Source organism: Rhincodon typus, chromosome 22 (assembly GCF_021869965.1).
Source record: "Rhincodon typus isolate 14 chromosome 22, sRhiTyp1.1, whole genome shotgun sequence".
Lineage (NCBI taxonomy): Eukaryota > Metazoa > Chordata > Chondrichthyes > Orectolobiformes > Rhincodontidae > Rhincodon > Rhincodon typus.
In genome coordinates this window covers 15,635,634-15,655,624 of record NC_063353.1, presented here as the reverse complement: position 1 = coordinate 15,655,624, position 19,991 = coordinate 15,635,634, and positions in this window count along the sequence as shown.

The window sequence follows — 19,991 nt, the reverse complement described above, 5'->3', positions numbered from 1 at the left end:
CTAAAAGTTCAGACTATCAGTCTTTCCAGCCCCACTGCCTCACCGTCACCTATGCCAGAGCTACCAACGTAGGAGTCACCCAACTTTAGGTGCCACCTCTTCGCCACTGAACTCTCACTCTGCAACCAAGAGTCCCTGGCTCTGTTGCCAAGCCAGGAGTCCCACTTTGGCTGCAAATATTGCCTTGCCGACACTGCCATCTTGAAGAGTCCACTGTCGCTGGCACCACAGTTCCCGATTGCTGGAGGAGCTTTGCTACTGCTGCCGCCGGCCTCCTATCTCCAGGAGAATGGCCTCGCTGCTGCTGCTCCAGCCCCAAATGCCAGGATAACACACTTGTCTGCTGCTGGCCTCCTATCAACAGGTGATGTCATGTCTGCCACTCCACATGTGGCCCACTCTTGCTGCCATGCCAGTGCTGCCTACCAACCCACTACAGAAAAGAAGAAAAATAAAGACCAAAAGAAAATAAAGCGAAAGGAAAGAGCAAAAACAAAAGTAAAGCAAAGAAGGAATGTAGATGGAAACCGCCCCCATCTTGCACGGGGAGACCAGGTCACAGTAGATGACAGAATATTATTATGGGAAGTGAGAGTGTTTGTCCTGAGTAAAGATACTGGCTGAACTCCACCAGGGTCATTCAGGGGTTTCCAAAATGAAGATGTTGGCGAGAAATTATGTCTGGTGGCCAGGACTGGATGAATTGGTGGAGCAATGCCCAGAACGTCAACAAGGACAAAGATTGCCACCAGCAGCTCCCCCACATTCATGGACTTGGTTACGTGTTGACTATGCTGATCCTTTCATGGGCTCAATGTCCTTAGTCATTGTAGATGCCCAATTAAATTGGCTGGAAATGCATAGAGTTTATTCGTCATGCATAGGGAAAATGATAGACAAACTACACAGACTCTCGGAAGTGTTGGTCACAGGTAATGGGCCTTTGTTTACCAACAGGGAATTTGAGCATTTCCTAAAGTCAATCACATTCAACATATAAGGACTGCTCCATATCATCCATCAATCCATGGTCTGGCAGAAAGAGCAGTCCAAACTTTGAAGGCAGTCATAAAGAAACAGCCTACAGCTTTATTGGATACCAAACTGTCCTGGTTCCTATTTGATTATCAGACCATCCCTCTTGTAACTACGGTGATAGGTCCAGCAGAGTTGCCAATGGGGAGAAGACCCCACACCTGGTTAAATCTGATCTTCCCAGACTTGGGAAGGAGGCTGAAATGGCTTCAGGAATGTCAGTGCTGGACACAAGACTCTGCAAAGTGAGAAAAAACAGTTTATTTCAGGGGCGAAAGTTTGGTGCAGGAACCAGAGGAATGGTCCTGCATGGGTAAGAGGCATGGTTGATGTGAGATCAGGTCCAGTGACATATAAAGTTCGAGTTGGTGTGACTGTCCTGAACAAGCATGCGGACCATATGAAAACTGCAAACAGGGCGGGAGCAAAAAATATCTAGCTCCTCGGAACATTAAGAAATTCTGGCGGAACCCGTGGGTTCTCCCTTTCCATCAAGCATTGAAGAGACCACAGAATTTGAGATGGACATGGCAGATGTTGCTGCTTCAATGTCTTTGCCCCCTGAAGAAGAGAATGAATTTCTTCTGAGATGCTCCAGATGCAAGAGGCAAGCTACTATGCATTACATGCCATCCATATCCAAAGCAGAATTGGACGAACCTGAGCCAGTGCTAAAACGCCCCAGGGAGGAGATATAAAAAAGGAACTGACCTAAGTCCTTGGACTCAGAGTGGGGCAGGCTGTAGTGATTGATGAGGTCAACCAGGTGGACCTCATAGAATAGGCATTCCCTGATTGGGGCTGCTAATCTGGTCCAATGAGGGAGGCCTGGCCGTCAAATAAGAACAGGAATGTCAGACATTTTGTTCACTCTGAGAGCTGGCTCTGCGAGAGCTGGATCAGTGTCAAGGACTTTTCATGTGTAAATAAAGGGTGATTTGGTTATGGGATACCAGTCTCTGTGGAGTTATTTCACACGACAAGCCCCATGTCTGATAAACACAGTTCAAGTGGGGGTGTTGAGGTGGAGATTGAGTTCAAAGTCCAGCAATGGTGCAGTAGTTTTCTTGCCTGAACAATAGGGTGGCTGAGGCCCCAAAGAAGGATGTAATTTAAAGGGATTGTGCCACGTTCCAATATCGTTGGCAACCACATTCCCTTTGCACCACAAGGTAAAACTTGCAAAATTTGGCAGCAGCAAGTTATCCAACAAAAAGAAGAGCTGGGTAACTTTGAATGTTTCCTTATGAAAGAGAAGGATTGGGAGGCCAACTAAAGGATTTTTTTGGGCCTTTCAGGTTACTCCCATCCCAAGGCCAGGCCATCCCTATCTATTTCCATGGCTCCTCAGAGGTGGTCTGAGTCCAGGGACCCAAATACCTTTTTGCTTTCTTCAAGTTTCAATTCCCAGCCTTAGTTAAAACCTTCACTTGGGAAATTCCTGATGTGAAAGTGTGTAATGAAATGAAGTAATATTTAGCTCAGAGTTACACAGGGCATTCTTCTCTATTTGTATGTTCTGCCAGAGGTTAAGGTGGATCAGGAGGAAGAGGATGATTGGAAAATGTTTGATTGATAAGATGCTATGTGAGACAGAACTTGGAAACATCCTTACATCGATGCTGTGAACACAGAAGTATCTATAAAAAGCTGTTGGTTAAGATTCCTGAGGCATTCTGCACAGCCTGAGGTAGAAAACGTCCAATACAGGGACAGTGCTGTTACTGACTGTCAGCGATACTGGGTGTCTTGACCTTTTACACAGATCACTTCAGAAACGGGAACATGAGAGATCTTGGCTGCAGTGGCCAAAACTGAAGATGAAAATGCAAGCATTAAGAAACAGAAAATGTGAGACTGAGCATGAGAGAGAATTGTGCACTATGTAAGCTGCTATGTCTAATGCATCCTTCAATTATTATGTGACTAGCCAAATCTTTAATTAGTAGCCACATAATTTATTTGAAACAGGTTCAAACACTATTTCAGATACTTGATCACAAAAATTAAGACTGATACTCCAGTGAAGCATAAAGGGAGTGTCACATCATTAGAGGTGCTGTCTTGCTAATGGGATGACAAGTCAAATCTGCCTGCTGAGTAGTATGGAAATAAACCTATGGTGTTATTTGGAAGGAACAATTTCACATCACACATGTGCCAGGCAATGATCATCTCCAATAAGAGAGCTTATAACCATCACACTTTGACTTTCAATAGCATTACTATAATTGAATTCCCCACTCTTAACATCCTGGGGGTTACCATTAATCAGAAACAGAATTGGACTAGCCATGTAAATCATATGGCTACAAGAGCAGGTCAGAGACTAGGAATCCTGTGATGAGTAATTTATCTCCTGACTCCCCAAAACATACCCACTATCTATAAGGCCACAAGTGTGATGGAATATTTTCCACTTAGACCTGAATGAGTGCAGCCCCAGTAACACTCAAGAGGTTTGAGAGCATCCAGCACAAAACAGCCTGCTTGGCTTGCTCCCCTTTCACCACGTTCAGCATTAACTCCCTTCGCCACTAATTCTCAGCAGTGCATACTATCTGTAAAATAAACTGCAATAACTCACCAAGGCTCCTCCAACAGCACCTTCCAAAACCAGACCTCTACCACTTGGAAGGACAAGGCAGCAGATGCATAGACATAACACCACTTACAAGTTTCCCAGCAAAGTTACACATTGTCATGCTTGGGAAAGATACCACATTCCTTCACTGACGCTGAGCCAAGTTCCTGGAACTCCCTTCCGTAACAGCACTGTGGTGCCCCTACACCCTAAGGAGTGCCACAATTTAGAATGTAACTTGTCACCACCATCACCAAGGCAATCAGGGATGTGCAATAAATGTTGACCTGGCCAGGGATGTCCACATCCCAAGAATAAATAAAAAAAAAAACAGGGAATGTATTCCTGGGATCCTGGCCATTATTTATCCCTTATTATTTGTTATAAGATCACAAAAACTGCTTATCTACTCACTACGACTTGCAGTTTGTAACTGTTTGATGTGCACATATTATTAGCCATATTTCCTTAATTATAACATGACTGCTCTCAAAGGCTGTAAAGCACTATATAGATACAAATTTTTATTTTGTATATTCATTTAGGACAGGCCTCCACTCATGCGCTAAATCAGCATGTCAGATCCCCACTCAGTCCAACGTCCAGATCAGCCCTCAGTCTCATAATACTGCAAAATACACACAGGGGTTTTAACCCAACCTGACTCATTCCAATGTGATAAACGACCGGTGAAACACAATGAAATATGAATACTGAATAACAACACGGAATATCAAATAGAATCAGTGAAGTTTGAAACATGTCTCTAGGATCTTATAATTGATCAGAGACTCACCTGGAGCTAACAAAAAATTGCTTTTTGGTTACCTACACACAGGAGATTACCTCAAATAAAACAGGTAAAATAATATTGCTCAGACTTAAAATCTGCACATTCAATATTATTACCTGGTTGCTGCATTTCATAACATAGATGGACTGCTTACAGCAACTGGCATTGATGGAGAAGCTCCTCTCAGCTGCTAGTTACAGTGGAAAAATATCTTTGGCAAGCTGGGAGGTGGGGGATCTGTGGGGTCAGAGGCCATGACTGAGGGACATGGAAGCAATTAAGTGTTAGAACCTGAGTAAGAGGCCTTTAGAGGTGGCTGCAGAACAAGTAAAGGGAATTAGAGCATCTATAGAACTGTTGGATACTCAACCAGACTGACCAGCAGCACCCCTAAGTGATAGAAGGTATGTGGAGAAAACAGGAGCTAAAAAGAAAAGCGGAAAACAAGCATTGGAGCAGTGTTCCATACTGGTGGGTCAATACTAAAGAGCCAGAAACAAAAACAGTTCAAACCAAGTGGATGCTAGAAAATGGGGAAGTGGTAGTGGAGTGAGGAAACGGTTGCAGGAAACCTAAATGGATTACCTGGGCAGAAGCCCAGAGTTCAAGAGGTCACAAGGACAGAAAGATCCCCCTTTCTGTCTAGTTAGCAGGGTTATGTTGTTACATAGTAATGGTGGTTAGTCATAGCAGGTCTTGTAACCACACCCATTGCCCAACTGATGTGAGATCAGGATGCAAGCTTTACAATGATATCCTGATGGATCTATAAAAGAGGCAAATACCCATGGTGAATAAGACAGTAAGTGTTGGAGAAACTTGGCAAGTCTGGCAGCATCAGTGGAGAGAGAAACAGAGTTAATGTTTTGAGTCCTATATGACTAATCTTTGGAATTGAAAGGAGCTGGAAAATTTTAGACATGGGTCTAAAAGACAGGTAAATTGCGGAATATTGCATATTTTGATAAAATCTTTAACTTTTGTGATGTCTCCGATTTGATTTCCAGCATGCTGCCCAAATGAGTTATAACTCAAGTAAGAGTAACTCTCCATTCTCGCGCTACCACCACTGTGAATATATTCTTAAAATGTCAGAGCTGTACCCCTATTTTGCAATTCATTCTCTCTTTCATCTCCTCAGGCACCAGTGGCATCTGCTCTGTCCCCACACTCTAGAAGGTAGCATTTCCTTCTCCATCCCTGAGGAAGAAGCCAGAAATCCCTCTCTGCAAGATTGCTGTGAGACTGAACTAGTTCAGGTCCTGACACCTCTTTTATTTCATCTAGATTAGAATTGGGAGCACATGCTAGTGGGCACCTCACCGCCCCATTTCCACAGCAAGTCAAGGAGAAAGCAACCAATGTCGGTGGCACTTGGAGGTTTGCAGGAAACCAGGCATCTACCTCAACCTCAGGCAGGAGAAGACCCCATGGTGTTATCAATTTGCAACTACAGCGAAATGCACAAACAGACACAGGGTTGAGCAAACTGAGTCAAAGATTGGAGGACTGCAACAATGCTGTTTGTACAGTGTTGTCTCTGGCATGTAAATGTCTGTCTACCTTTGTAGGCAACTGGTATGGAGACCCAGGTCCAGCATATCCATTGTTAATTGAATAAATGTACAGCTGTACCCATTGACAATAAACACCAGCGCAAAGTGATAGAAGTACAATGGTCCTTTGACTCAGCCCAGGTGCAATGCTTCACAAGAAGATTGCATAATGCCTGTTGGCACCCAGCCACAAGAGGAACCACATAAGGCCCTGCAGAAGTATCCTTTCAGGACAATTCAGATATGGCTGGGTCCTCTGCCATCATCTTATCTACCATCCTCAACCTTGTGGTGTTCACCCTGAGGTAGGTGAACCTGCAATTAGATAGGACACAGATTCCACTACAGGGCAAGCTAACTCTAGTCCAGCTATGGACTCTGAGACTGCAAGTAGACAATAGTGGGAAGGAAAAGGAAAAAGAATACCTGCTGAGGGCACATAGGTAGCACAGGTGACCTTAAGACTATAAGATGGATAAGCAGAAGCAGGCCATTCAGCCTATTGAATCTACCATTCAATGAGATGATGGCTGATCTGATAATCCTCAACTCCACTTTCACGTTTTTTTCCTGTAACCAACATGAACCACATAGAAAAATCAAAATATTTAGCTGTACTTTCAATTGGAATTATGCAGAGGAAATAGGTCTCAGCAGTGTCAGAATGTTTGCAGTCAGTGAAAGATATGTTCGCACATCTCAGTTTCACAGGACGAGGTTCTTAAAGGAGTCCCGACAGTGTTGCTTTGGCTGAAGCTGCAGTGTCATAAGATGCTGAAGGTGCTGCTCAATCCGAAGTACATCCTCATGCTGCCCCTCTGCACAATGCCGTGACTCTTATGTTATCCCATCATCTATCCCAGAGCTTCGCTGCATCATCCTGTTGGCTGGAGCAGAAATTCAGGAGATCAATCAGCATCCTGTGTCTGAATGATACTGGTACAAAGCCCCAGACATAACTTGTTTGGAAACTTGATTTGGAGGGGCCATCCTCCTGCAACTGTACAAAGTGCCAATGGGACCACATCTGGAGTGTTATGAACAGTGTTGCAAAGTTGATCATTTTGGAAGGGAGAACAAAAGAACAATAAGCTATAAGGGAGAATGAGAAAAAGAGTTAAAAGGGGGCATGAGAAAACCTTGGCAGATAGGATCAAGGAAAACTCTAAGGCTTTTTACACGGATGTGCAGAACAAGAGAATGACCAGAGAAAGGGTAGGGCCGATCAAGGATTGTAAAGGGAATTTGTGCACAGAGCCTAAAGAGATAGGACAGGTCCTTAATGAATACTTTTCTTCAGTATTCACAACTGAGTGGGACCTAGTCGTAGAGGAGGACGTTGTGAAACAGGCTCGTAGGCTAGAGGAGGTTGATGTTGGTAAAGAAGATGTGCTAGGAATTCTAAGGAAGTTGAAGATAGATAAGTCCCCCGGGCCTGATGGGATTTATCCAAGGATTCTATGGGAAGTGAGGGAAGAGATCGCAGGGCCTTTGCCGATGATCTTTTCGTCCTCACTGTCCACAGGTATAGTGCCGGAAGATTGGAAAGAGGCAAACGTCATTCCCTTGTTCAAAAAAGGGAACAGGGATAACCCCGGAAATTACAGGCCAGTTAGTCTTACGTCAGTGATTGGCAAATTATTGGAAAGGGCTCTGAGAGACAGGATTTATGATCACTTGGAAAGGCACAGTTTGATTCATGATAGTCAGCATGGATTTGTGAGGGGTAGAGCATGCCTCACAAACCTTATTGAATCCTTTGAAGAGGTGACCAAACACATGGATGAAGATGGAGCAGTGGATGTGGTATACATGGATTTAAGTAAGGCGTTTGATAATGGTCCCCATGATAAGCTCATGCAGAAGGTAAGGAGGCATGGGATAGGGGGAAATGTGGCAGATTGGATTCAGAATTGGCTGACCCTTAGAAGACAAAGGGTGGTAGTGGACGGAAAATATTCAACATGATGTTCTGTTACGAGTGGTGTACCACAAGGATCTGTTCTGGATCCTCTTCTATTTGTAAATGATTTTTGTAAATGATTTGGATGAAGGAGTGGAAGGGTGGATTAGCAAGTTCGCGGACAATACGAAGGTGGGTCACGTTGTGGACAGTGCGGAGGGCTGTTCTAGGTTACAAAGGGACAATGACAGAATGCAGAGCTGGGCTGAGAAGAGGCAGATGGAGTTTAACGCTGAAAAGTGTGAGGTGATTCATTTTGGAAGGACAAACTTGAAAGCAGAATACAGGGTTAACGGAAAGATTCTTGGCAGTGTGGAGGAGCAGAGGGATGTTGGGGTTCATGTTCACAGTTCCCTGAGAACTGCCACACAGGTGGATAGAGTTGTTAAGAAGGCGTATGGTGTGTTAACTTTCATTAATAGAGGGATTGAGTTCAAGAGCCGTGAAGTTATGCTCCAGTTATACAGAAGCCTGGTTTGGCCACATCTGGAGTATTGTGTCCAGTTCTGGTCGCCTCATTACAGGAAAGATGTGGAAATGTTAGAAAAGGTGCAGAGGAGATTTACCAGGCTGTTGCCTGGAATGGAGGGAAGGTCTTACGAGGAAAGGTTGAGAGAGCTAGGGCTTTTCTCTTTAGAACAACGAAGGATGAGAAGTGACTTGATAGAGGTGTACAAAATGATCAGAGGTATAGATAGAGTAGACAGCCAGAGACTTTTTCCTAGGGTGGAGGTAGCTTTTACGAGGTGACATAGATTTAAAGTGAAAGGAGGTAGATATCATGGAGACATCAGAGGCGGGTTCTTTACTCAGAGAGTGGTAGGGGCATGGAATGCATTGCCGGAGAGGGTAGTGGAGTCGGCCTCATTAGGGGCATTTAAGCGGCTATTAAATAGGCATATGGATGATAGTATAAGGTAGTGGTGGAGGTTAGATAGACCTTAGGTTTAGAGTAAAAGTTCGGCACAACATTGTGGGCCGAAGGTCCTGTACTGTGCCGTACTCTTCTATGTTCTATGTTTTATGTTCTATGTTCTAACAAAGTGTTATTTAAAACAAAAAAAAACTGCAGAAAACTACAACTCAAAAGGACTTTGGGGGACGTGTGCACGGAACTCAGAAAGTTAGCACAGAAGTGCAGCAGGTAATCAGGATGGCTAATGGAATGTTGGTCCTTATTACAAGGGAATTGCAGTATAAGAAGTCCTACTGCAACTGTATACGGTGCTGGTGAGACCACATTTGGAGTACTGTGAGCAGTTTTGGTTTCCTTGCTTAAGGAAAGGTATGAGTTCATTGGAGGTGGTTCAGAGATGGTTCACGAGCTTGATCCATGCTATAAAGGGATTGTTTTATGAGCAAAGGCTAAGCAGGGTTGGGACTGTACTCACTGAAATTTAGTAGAATGAGAAGTGATCTCATTGAAACATACAGCTTTCTCAAGGGGCTTGATAGGGTAAATGCTAAGAGGATGTTTCCCCTCATATGATAGTCTAGGACTTGAGGGCATAGTTTCAGAAAAAGGGAGAGACTGAGATGAAGAAGAATTTCTTCTCTAAAGGATTTTGAACCTTTGGAACTCTTTGCTACAGAGAACTATGGGGCAGAGTCATGGTTTATATTTAAGGCTGAGACAGATAGATTCTTGATCAGAAACCAGGATAATGGAGAAAGGGCAGGAAAGTGGATGTGAGGAATGTTAAATCAGCCATGATCCTATTGAAAGGTAGAGCAGGCTGGAGGTGCTGACTGACCGACTCCTGTTCCTATTTCTTATGGACTTATCCCAAGGCCATTAGTGACTCCACTGAAAGAAGGTGTTGCATTGCAGATACATGGTGTTCTAACCTCCTCCTCTGGACAGACTTTTGCACCGCTGCCCCGTCTCATCCGCATACGTTCCACGGAAGACAACTGATCATGGCTATCCTGCGTCTTCACTACATAATGAAGGCAACTATGGCTGGAAGCTCTGCAGTAGGATGCAACTCCATTCACATAGCAACCACAGTGACAACCATAGCTTTCATGCCTGAATCTATCGCGATGGTTCCAATGAGCCTCTGTGGGCAATATCAGAAACAAAGCAGAAACTAAGCTCCTCATGAATGTAATCACTTAGCAGTCACAGCGTGCACAGATAACACTTGAGAAGCACATGTGTGACAGCAGTAATGAGGACCTCTTCCAGCTCCCATCCCCAACAGTACACAAGTACAGCAGCATTGCATATGGGAGAATATTATAGATGTTTTATTGTCCAAGATGTGAAGTGAGTAGCTCCTGCACATTTTCCAGGCTATGGAACCTCAGAAGGTGATTGCTGCTTTGACAAATATAGCAAATCTTTCCAGGCTGCAAAAGATTGCTTGTGCATCACAGCCTTTAGTGGGACTGTTTAAAATGTTGCCTGGTGTAGTCCACAGTACTTGGTGACTAATTGACACCATAACTCAATGTGTATGATCCATGGACAGAATTTGTAATGACAAATATCTTTCACCCACTCTGTAGGTGTCTTTTTAATACTATTGTCTTTTGAGGACTTAATGGGTCACAGACTCAGCATCACAGGTTAGGTTACCTCCCCTCTCCCTCCCCAGATCTTCTTATTACCTTCTTTCCCCCCCACCCCCCTGAAAACCCTATCAGCTTTGATCTTCTCCACACTCCCACTCAACTAATTTATTTAACTGTCCATCTCTGTACTTTACCCCCTGAGTTCCAGGCCTACCATGTCATCATGCTAGACCTAGCAGCGCACTGGCCCCCCTAACGAGCCATGTTCTGGGCTGAATTCGGACAATACCCTTGACTAACTGTGCTGGGAGCCCCTGAATGACGACAGCTCCCCTTAACTTGACTGAAGATTACTTCCATTAGCCTTTGAGAATGGCCATTTGGGTGAAGCACATGTTATTTGTTTTGTCATGTATGCTACCATGGTGCAGGTGGAATTTTGATGTAACACAGAGCCAGACAATAACATGTCCATCCCCTAGACTGAATACCGAGAGACAATCATGCCAAGCTGCCTGGCTTTGTGTCTGAGCTAAAAGGAAAGGCAGGACAGATGTACTGTGGGCTGGGGGCAATGCAAGGCAAGGCAGAGATGCTGTGAGTGTCCAAATAAGTGCAAAATGAGGAGCTCTAAGAATCACCCTGTTACATGCATATAAGTTTTTGTTGCTGTGTACAAAATGTCCCAACAATAGCATTACAATGAAAGGTAACCATTTGGTTTAAAGTGCAAGCTTATAGCGTAAAGCTGTATTTTAAGTAAGTTGAAGATGTGCCATAAAGGTACTGAGAGACAATGGTATGCATCCAGTGCTAACCTCCATAAACAGGAGCTTTGTTTGTTTGCTGACAATGGAGTATGCCCTGTTGAGAACTGTTGTCTAAAGTGGACATCCAGGAGAAGCAAGCAGTAAACACCAAGTACCTGCTCTGACTTTCGCTTCAGAAATTGTCACCATCTAGTTTCCACCTGGAACATGGGAGCATAGGAAACTGCATATGAGTACTGTGAGATTAGATACTAAAAGCATACAAATGGTTGCAAATAAGCTTCTCTCCACTCACAAGTATAATTTTCATTTTGCTATTCAAAACGTGTTTGCAGAATTGGACATTTTTGTCTCAAAGTCAAAATTTAATTTTTCCAATCTGACCATATCACCATGACCTGTGTCATGCAGGGATTGGGAAGCATCAGCTCGTGGTGTTTAAAATAGCATAAAGTGGGTTTTCCAGCATATTAATCACAATGTTACAGAGTTATAAACTGTTTGCTTTTATTTCATATCCCTTGCCAATCTTTTCTCACTCGCAGAGAATATCTCTGAATTGAAATGCAAATATGTTCAGTTTGCAAGGCACTATGAGGAGGTTATGTACAAATTATTTACCTAAATAAACAACAGTTAAACTGTTACTGGGAAAATCAAAAATGTGCATTTATTACCAGGTATGTCGCTGCACGTGATGGAAAGTGTTTGCATTTTGAAAGTTTTGAGTGTTTTATTTGAATCTTTAAGCTCTGTGAGAGCAAAAAATGGAGTTTACGGACCAGTGATGGGATGATGATGGGATGATCAGTTCAGTTGTTTGACTGATGGTTGGCAAGGTGGAGTTGCGATTACATCATGTAAAAGTGAGGAACATTGCCCATGTTCTTCATTCCAGGACATCCCTGTTTTGTCACAAAGGATGGTATACTCATTAGGGCACAATAATTAAACAATCGAAGGAGGTAACACCTGTCACTGGCAAGTTCAATGGTGCAATGTAGCTGCAAGTGTTCTTGGAATAAATGTTCCCAATTTGTAAACAGATTGTTCAGCCAATTCTTCAAGCCCACTGATATCATCTACCTATACATATTAGAGTATAACCACAAATGTGGAAAACTGAGCAATCTGATCATATTGGAATGCCTTTATTATATACAATTTGAGCAATGGAATGCGTTGAATAAAACATTTTGTATTACCGGCAAAACAGCTTGGAATTTTTCTGACCTTATATGAAATTTTGCATGTTGAAAATAGAGCTGTAGAGTGCAGGAATCGGCCCTTTGACCCACGATGTTGTGCCAAACATGATGCCAAATTAAACTAATCCCTTCTCCCTGCCCTTGGTGTATATCCCTCCATTCCTTGCATATTCATGTGCTTATCTAAATGTCCCTTATATGCCCCTATCATATTTGCCTCCACCGCTAACCCTATCAGTGCATTCCAGACTCCTACCATTCTCTGTGTAAAAAAAATTGCCCCTCACATCTCCTTTGAACTTTTCCCCTCTCACCTTAAATGTATGCCCCCGAGAATTAGACATTTCAACTTTTGGAAATGATTCTGACTGTCAACCCTATCTATGCATCTCATAATTTTATAGACTTCTATCAAGTCTCCCCTCAGCCTCTGCTGCTCCAGAAAAAAAAATCCGAAATTTTCTAGCTTCTCCTTATAGCTCATGCCCTTTAATCCAGACAGCATCCTGGTAAACCTCTTTTGCACCCTCTCCAAAACTTCCACATCCTTCCTGTGATGCGGCAACCAGAATTGAATGCAATACTCTAAGTGTGACCTAACTAAAGTCTTATAAAGCTGCAACATGACATCCCGACTCTTGTACTCAATTCCCAAACCAATAAATGTAAGCATGCCATATGCCTTCTTTACCACCCTATCTACTTGTGTGGTCACTTTCAGGGAGCTTTGAACTTGAATCCCAAGATCCCTCTGTATATAAATGCTGTTCAGGGTCCTACCATTAACTGTATACTTTTCCTTAACATTTGATCTCCCAAAGTACAGCACCTTACACTTACCTGGATTAAACTGTATCTGCCATTTCTCCGCCCATATCTACAACTGATTTATATCCCGTTGTATCCTTTGACAACCTTCTACACAATTCACAACTCCACCGATCTTTGTATCGTCTGTAAACTTACTAACCCACCCATCTACATTTTCATCCAAGTCATTGATATATATCACAAACAGCAGAGGGCCCAGCATGGATCCCTGCGGAACACCACTAGTCACGGACATTCAGCCAGAAAAAACACCCTTTCACCACTGCCCTCTATCTTCTTTGGGCAAGTCAATTCTAAATCTACCCACCCAAGTGCCATGGATCCCATGTGTCTTAATCTTCTAGATGAGCCTACCATAAGAGACCTTGTCAAAAGCCTTGCTAAAATCCATGTAAACAACATCCACTGCCCTATCCTCATCAATCACCTTCGTCACCTCCTTGAAAAATTCAATTAAGTTAGTAAGACATGACCTGTCCTGCACAAAGCCATCCTGACTGTCCTTAATAGGCCATACTTTTCCAAATGCACATAAATCCTATTCCTAAGAATTCTCACCATTGGCTTCTCAACCACTGATGTGAGACTCACTGGTCTATAGTTTCCTGGATTATCCTTATTACATTTCTTGAACAGAGGAACAAAATTAGCTAGTCACCAGTCCTGCGGGACCTCTCTAGTAACTAATGAGGATACAAAGATCTTAATCTCTTGCCTCTCTTAATAACCTAGGGTAGATACCATCAGGCCCTGGGAACTTATCCACTTTAACTCTCTTCAAGAGACCCAACACCCGTGGTTTACTAAAGAAGTTGAATCTCTTGTCAAGAGGAAGAAAGAGGCTTATGTAGAGATGAGGCGTGAAAGCTCAGTTAGGGCGCTTGAGAGTTACAAGTTAGCCAGGAAGGACCTAAAGAGAGAGCTAAGAAGAGCCAGGAGGGGACATGAGAAGTTTTTAGCAGGTAGAATCAAGGAAAACCCTAAAGCTTTCTATAGGTATGTCAGGAATAAAAGAATGACTAGAGTAAGATTGGGACCGGTCAAGGACAGTAGTGGGAAGTTGTGCGTGGAGTCCGAAGAGATAGGAGAGGTGCTAAATGAATATTTTTCGTCAGTATTCACACAGGAAAAAGACAATGTAGTCGAGGAGAATACTGAGATACAGTCTATTAGACTAGACGGGATTGAGGTTCATAAGGAGGAGGTGTTAGCAATTCTGGAAGGTGTGAAAATAGATAAGTCCCCTGGGCCGGATGGGATTTATCCTAGGATTCTCTGGGAAGCTAGAGAGGAGATTGCAGAGCCTTTGGCTTTGATCTTTATGTCGTCATTGTCTTCAGGAATAGTGCCAGAAGACTGGAGACTAGCAAATGTTGTCCCCTTGTTCAAGAAGGGGAGTAGAGACAACCCTGGTAATTATAGACCAGTGAGCCTTACTTCGGTTGTGGGTAAAGTGTTGGAAAGGATTATAAGAGATAGGATTTATAATCATCTAGAAAGGAATAATTTGATTAGGGATAGTCAACACGGTTTTGTGAAGGGTAGGTCGTGCCTCACAAGCCTTATTGAGTTCTTTGAGAAGGTGACCAAACAGGTGGATGAGGGTAAAGCGGTTGATGTGGTGTATTTGGATTTCAGTAAAGCGTTTGATAAGGTTCCCCATGGTAGGCTATTGCAGAAAATACGGAGGCATGGGATTGAGGGTGATTTAGCGGTTTGGATCAGAAATTGGCTAGTTGTAAGAAGACTGGGTTGATGGGAAATGTTCATCCTGGAGTTCAGTTACTAGAGGTGTACCTCAAGGATCTGTTTTGGGGCCACTGCTGTTTGTCATTTTTATAAATGACCTGGATGAGGGCATAGAAGGATGGGTTAGTAAATTTGCGGATGACACCAAAGTTGGTGGAGTTGTGGATAGTGCGGAAGGAGGTTGCAGGTTACAGAGGGACATAGATAAGCTGCAGAGCTGGGCTGAGAGGTGGCAAATGGAGTTTAATGCAGAAAAGTGTGAGGTGATTCACTTTGGAAGGAGTAACAGGAATACAGAGTACTGGGCTAATGGTAAGATTCTTGGTAGTGTGGATGAGCAGAAAGATCTCGGTGTCCATGTGCATAGATCACTGAAAGTTGCCACCCAGGTTGATAGCGTTGTTAAGAAGGCGTACAGTATGTTAGGTTTTATTGGTAGAGGGATTGAGTTTCGGAGCCATGAGGTCATGTTGCAGCTGTACAAAACTCTGGTGCGGCCGCACTTGGAGTATTGCGTACAGTTCTGGTCACCGCATTATAGGAAGGATGTGGAAGCATTGGAAAGGGTGCAGAGGAGATTTACCAGGATGTTGCCTGGTATGGAGGGAAGGTCTTATGAGGAAAGGCTGAGGGTCTTGAGGCTGTTTTCGTTAGAGAGAAGAAGGTTAAGAGGTGACTTAATAGAGACATACAAGATGATCAGAGGATTAGATAGGGTGGACAGTGGGAGCCTTTTTCCTCGGATGGTGATGGCTAGCACGAGGGGACATAGCTTTAAATTGCAGGGTGATAGATATAGGACAGATGTCAGAGGTAGGTTCTTTACTCAGAGAGTAGTAAGGGCGTGGAATGACCTGCCTGCAAAAATAGTAGACTCGCCCACTTTAAGGGCATTTAAATGGTCATTGGATAAACATATGGATGATAATGGAATAGTTTAGGTTAGATGGGCTTCAGATTGGTTTCACAGGTCGGCGCAACATCGAGGGCCGAAGGGCCTGTACTGCGCTGTAATGTTCTATGTTCTATGTTCTATGTTCTATGTTCTTCCTTGATCTCAAAATGCCCTAGCATATTACCATGTTCCACACAAATCTCACTATCCTCCATATCCTTCTTCTGGGTGAAAACTGACGCAAAGTACTCATTTAGGATCTTTCCCACCTTCTCTGCCACCAAGAACAAGTTCTCTCCTTTATCCTTAAGTGGTCCTACCTTCTCCCTAGTTATCTCTTGTTTTTAATGCATGTATAGAATGCCTTGGGGTTCTCTTTAACTCTACTTGCCAAGGTCATTTCATGGCCCCTTCTTTCTCTCCTAATTCCCTGCTTTCCTTATATTCCCTACAGACTTTGTCCGATATACCTTCCTAAACATTACGTATGTTTCTTCTTTCCTTTTCACTAAATTCACAACCTCCCTCGTTATCCAAGGGTCCCTTACTTTGCCATCCTTGTCCTTCCTCCTTACTGGAACCTGCTGGTCCTGAACACTGATGAACAGGTCTTTAAATAACTCCCACATGTCAAATGTGGACTTGCCTGATAACAGCTCCTCCCAATTAACACTCCCTAGCTCCTGCCTTGAAGCTGAGCGCAAGCTGGAAAAACAACATTTCATTTTCCGCTTGGGATCCCTGCAGCCCTCAGGACTGAATATCAAGTTCAAAAATTTTAGAGCCTAAGCTGTCCCATGTCCTGGCCCCTATCCCACACACCAGGCCTTGTTATCACATAGCCTGCCATTACACACTACCTATTGCTAGTCACTAACAGTCCCCATTAACAACTATTCACCCTCCCAGCCAGATTGTTATCAACTCCTTTGTCTATCCAACTGTTCTTCTCTCTCTTTGGGCTCTATCCTATCGTTTACTCCCTAACCCATCCCCCTCCCTATTTTCTGCATATAAACTGACTTTTTCCCAGTCACCATCAGTCTTGAGGAAGGGTCACTGGACCCAAAATGTTAACTCTGATATTTTCTTCACAGATGCTGCCAGACATGCTGAGTTTTTCCAGCAACTTCTGTGTTTGCTCCTGATTTACAGCACCTGCTGTTCTTTCGGTTTTTATTCTGACATAATGTGCCCTCCCCCAGTTCAGTACCTTCCTGCAAGGTCTTGACTTATCCTTGTTCATAGCTATCTTAAAACTTAAGGAATTGTGATCACTGTTTCCAAAATGCTCTCCCACTGAAAGGTCAGTCACCTGGCCAGGTTCATTAGCCAATATAAGGTCCAGAATGACCCCTCCTTTTATTGCACTATCCAAATACTGTTTCAACAAACCCTCATGAATGCAAAAGCAAATTCTGACCCATCTAAGCCTCTTGCTCTAAGGATGTCCCAGTCAATAGTGAGGAAGTTAAAGTCACCCACTATGACAACCCTGTTATTGCATCTTTCCATAATCTGCCAATATATTTGTTCCTCAATGTCTCGGAGGCTGTTGGGGGGCCTATAGTATAATCCTATCAGAGTGATTGCACCCATCTTATTTTTGAGTTCTACCCATATTGCCTCAGTGGATGAGCCCTTGAGTATGTCCTCTATAAGCGCAGATGTAACATTTTTCCTGACTAGTAATTTAACCCCTCCACCTCTTTTACCTTCCTGTCTATCTTGTCTAAAACAATGAAAACCTGGAATGCTGAGCAACCAGTCCTGTCCCTCTCTCAACCAAGTCTCTGTAATAGCCACAACATCATAGTTCCATGTACTGATCCAGGCTCTAAGCTCATCTACTTGACCTATAATATTCCTTGTGTTGAAATAAACACACTTCAGCCCATTGTTACCATCATATTCATTTACCTGTCACTACCTATCCTTCCTTTCTGATCTACTGGTCCTAACATCTACCTTCCCCTCAAATCCTCCACTTATTGACCTGCTTCTCTGATTCCCAGACCCTGTCACTCTAGCTTAAACCCTCCCAAGTAGCACTAGTGAACCTCCCTGCAAGCATGTTGATTCGCCTCCTGTTTAGGTGCAACACGTCCCTTCTTGTACAGGTCACCCTGCCCCAGGCGAGGTCCTAATGATCCAAAAACCTGAAACCCTGTCCCCTGCACCAGTCCCTTAGCCATGCATTCATCTGTTGTATCTTTCTATTCCTTGCATCACTAGCACGTGGTACTAGTGGTAACGCAAAGATTACTACCTTCAAGATCTTGCTTTTCAGCCTCTTTTCTAACTCCTTATACTCACACTGTAGGACCTTATCCTTCTTTCTACCTGTGTCATTGGTACCAATGTGCACAACTACCTCAGGCTGGCCACCCTCCCCCTTAAGAATTTCATGCAAACTTGACCCTGGCACTAGGGGGGCAACACACCATCCTGGAGTCTCGAACACGGCCGCAGAAATGCCTGTTTGTGCCCCTAACTAGCGAGCCTCCTACCACTATTGCTTGGACTTTGACTGACCCTGCTCTACAGCGTAGCCAGTTCTGGTGCTGCAGGCCTGCCTGCTGCTGTTATACTCCCCTGAGAGGCTATTTCAAACCCAATAGTATGCAAAGTGGTATACCTGTTAGAGAGGTGAATAGCCAAAGGAGACTCTTGCACTACCTGCCTGCCTCTCCTGGCAGTCACCCATCTACCTGACTGAACCTGTGGTATGACCACCTCCCTCTAACTAGTGCCTATCACACTCTCTGCCCCCTGTATGCACCGTGTCCAAATGCCGCTCCAACGGAATGAGGCAGACTGTGAGGAGCTGCAGCTGGTCACACTTCCTGCAGAAGTGCAGAAGAGTGGCACGGTGGCTCAGTGGTTATCCCTGCTGCCTCACAGCACCAGGGACCTCGGTTCAATTCCACCCTCGGGTGACTGTCTGTGTGGAGTTTGCACATTCTCCCTGTGTCTGTGTGGGTTTCCTCCGGGTGCTCCGGTTTCCTCCCACAGTCCAAAGATGTGCAGGCTGGGTGGATTGGCCATGCTAAATTGCCTGTAGTGTTCAGGGATGTGTAGATTAGGTGGGTTATAGGGGGATGGGTCTGGGTGGGATGCTCTGAGTGTTGATGTGAACTTCTTCAGCCAAAGGGCCTGTTTCCACACTGTAGGGATACTATGAAATAGATATAGTCATCAGGCACACTACACTGCTCTCTGGTCTCCCACATCTGGCAGGAGGAGATACCACTGCCCTAACTGCCATCTCTGCCTCTTTACACTAAGAAAGATGAAAGAATCTTACCTTCCCTTTACTTTACTCACATTGCTCACTGAAGCCCAGTATTCACTGAAACTGTGAGAACTGTCTTTTTCTGCATATCCTTTTTTAACAACTGTTCAGATCCTGATAAATTGTTCAATTGCACTCAGTTATCCAATAATTAGATAATAATTGGTTGTTTTACCTTCCACTTAAACTCAACCTGAGGAGAAAGATGTATACATTTTTTTTCAAAAAGATATTAAAAGCACTTTTCATAAAACATCCAACATTCTACAATTCTATGAAAATAAATAACAGACTACATAGTAAAGATATGTTGGGGAACTGCAAAACCAAATTTTGCACATCCATTGGGGAGCCAAACTGGAGGGAAACATGTAATTAATTCTACAATGCTGCAGTCTTATCTGTGGCTTATACAGTCCTCAAAATTGAGAGTATAAGATTGTGCATTTAAATTCTTGGTAAATTTGCAGTAGGAAAAATGAGCTGCTGGTACAGGCACAGGGAAAGTTGTGATGTTTTTAATAAGTTGGATACATCAAGCTGCATCTCATTTTCACTGAGGGCAATTTAAGATTTTCTAAAGACTGGCTGAAAAATTATTCTTAGTGTTAATGTAGAATACAATACATAGTGCGTAGCTTGTGAGAGATGTTGCTCTTGCATTTCTGGCTCTTCAGCTTTAATATCAACATTACTCAAATTTTGGCACACAACGGACAACAACTGAAAGGTAACCACACAGGGATGATGGGGAAAGAGCTTACTTAGTCTGGGAGGAGTAACTTTATTGAC